A 2478-nucleotide genomic window follows, 5' to 3' on the forward strand; every position below is an offset into this window, starting at 1 on the left:
AGAGACAGAGAGACAGAGAGAGACACAGAGAAAGAGACAGAGACAGAGAGACAGAGAGGAGAGAGACATACATTGATTGACAGAGATAGACATTTGAAATATATTTATATATAAATAATACCTATACATATGAAATATATGTATATATATTTGAGATAAAAGTTTCTGTTTTGCATACACATATTCACATTTTAAACAATACTTCAGAACCCAGCAGTGTGAATATAATCAGTGTTAAACTGGATATGCAGGTAATGTCTATAAAAATGGAGACTCCTCTGCTTTCCACCCAAAATGTCTCGCAAATGATTGATGTGTTCAGAGGCAGGGCTTTCGGAAGGGAGTGAATCGTGGGCGATCTCCCCTCCTGAGTGGACTAATCCACCGATGAGCTCATAACTGAACATCCTGTCAGGACTTGGGGCCTGGTGGAACAATGGGGTCACTGGAGATAGGACATGGAAGAATATTTTTTTGTCTTTGTCTTTCCACCCTGTTCTTTGAGAATAATTTCTACATACTTTAGTTCTGATCAGGTTGTCACAGTAAAATTTATACCTGCTGCTGTCCCCTTGCAGTTGTTTCAATGTGTGTCAATATGTGTATGTTCAGTTACATGGCAAGCTCCTCAACAATGAGCTTGATATTTCTCTCAAAATTAAAGCAAAAGGAAACAGCAAAATAATGTTAGATGCAGATCCAACATCTAGTAAATGTCTACTGATCAATAGTCACAAAGAAAAAGCTAACCTCGTCAACATAGCATGTTTCCCGTGTAGATTTGGGAACATATCCTGGGAAACTGGTCTGCTGAAACTGCTGTCCTAACGCAGGCACCTGGGATAGCTTCCAGCCTCTACTGATTCTTCTCAAATAAGACCTCTCTGGACCCTAACAGCAAAGAGAAAGACCGAAGATTTCCCATTGCCCCAGAGACAAGAATAATGGTAGCTTTCTTCCTCTTGTTGACTGAATCTGTGATGAGGAGCTACACGTAGAGAAACTGCACTGAAATCAAGTCGCCCCAGTTGTCTTCATTATTGCCTGCCCACAACCGAGAGAGTCTTTACTTTGAATTCTGCACTTTGACATTCATAGTTGGGCTGTGTTGCAGGCAAGCAAGAAAGCAGCTTTCTTTTCCCACACTAATTAAAATGTAGAAAAGCAAATTTATACTTTGAGGAGGAAAAGGGTTAAATTCATCGGTAAAGTGGTTTAACATACCATAACTGGTAAGGTAGTCTAAAATATTTCCCTCAGGTAAAAGTTAGCCACTGCTACTACCAAATTTTAAAACATACATATGTAAGAGAAGTGTAGAAGTAGGTATTCCAAGCTCATGAGTACTTTCTGCCTGCACTTACGGAGAAACATCATTAGCACTGTATGCCTATAATTTACTATAACCAAGTCTTGATTATCCCCCATAATCCAAGATGAGACACCCACAAATCACTTTGAATATGTATTCATGACTTTCTTGATACATATTTCATCTAATGTGTGCCTGTTTCAATCAAAAATTAAAATTAAACGCATTCCTCAAAGATTAAATGTTGAACAATAGTAGAATTTAACATAGAACAGATGATCAATGAATACTGATATGAAATTAAGCATAAATAACTAATTTTTAAAAAACTAAATAATCTATACATAAGTAATTAGATTTGTGAAACAGTAATTATATTTATTAACAGAGAATGGTGAAATTATTAAGAATAATCTTTAAAAGATTTCCGAGCTACATGAGTATGAGCAGCTGAGATTGGTGGATTTCTAGCATGAGCCAGTTTCAACTATGAAAGCAGAAATGGTGAAACCTGCCTCAAATGGTCAGTTCTGCTGTAAAGGTGAAGTGAAATAGTATGCAAAATTATCACACAGGCTCCAGGACACCTGCAGTATGACATTCCTTCTTTATCTTAGGAGCAGTCATCAATAGGTAGTGCATTTATTCTAGGGCAACAATAGATTTATAAATTAATCTTACAGATGCTCAGCAAGGTCCTTTAAAATTTTTGAAGGGCTACTGAGAGAGCTCAGTGTTCTAAGTGACTGCCTAGGCAAGTGAAAGGACCTAGGTTCGATCCCTGGCACCACAAACCATGATGGGCTTGCCCAGGGTGCACTGAGACAGTCACTAAGACCGGAGGTGGTGGCACAAGCCTGTAACCCCAGTGCCAGGGAGGCTGACACAGGATGATCACTATGAGTCTGAGCTGCATAGTGAGGCCCTGTATCAAATACATAAGATTAAATGAATAAATAAATAAAATATTTTTTTGTGTGTTTTCCTCTCCATTAGGCTTTACACTCACATTGTTGAGACAGGATGTCTGTGCCTACCACATATCGGTTCTCACAATCTATCACTCAAATGAGTGTATGAGGAAATTCGTAAATCGATTGTTCAAAATATTTAGCTTTCAATTTCTTAAATATTATTATAGCAATTTAAAATTAATTTGCATAAAT

At 37.6% G+C, this 2478-nt stretch overlaps 1 protein-coding gene across 1 annotated transcript in view; it reads right to left on the reverse strand.

Annotated features, from left to right (window-relative positions):
* Positions 1 to 2478, reverse strand: part of LOC101565073 (ephrin type-A receptor 6) — a 1186195-nt gene that overhangs the window by 443765 nt on the left and 739952 nt on the right.

This window comes from Octodon degus, unplaced genomic scaffold (genome assembly GCF_000260255.1).
Source record: "Octodon degus isolate 3935 unplaced genomic scaffold, OctDeg1.0 scaffold00237, whole genome shotgun sequence".
NCBI classification, from domain to species: Eukaryota; Metazoa; Chordata; class Mammalia; order Rodentia; family Octodontidae; genus Octodon; species Octodon degus.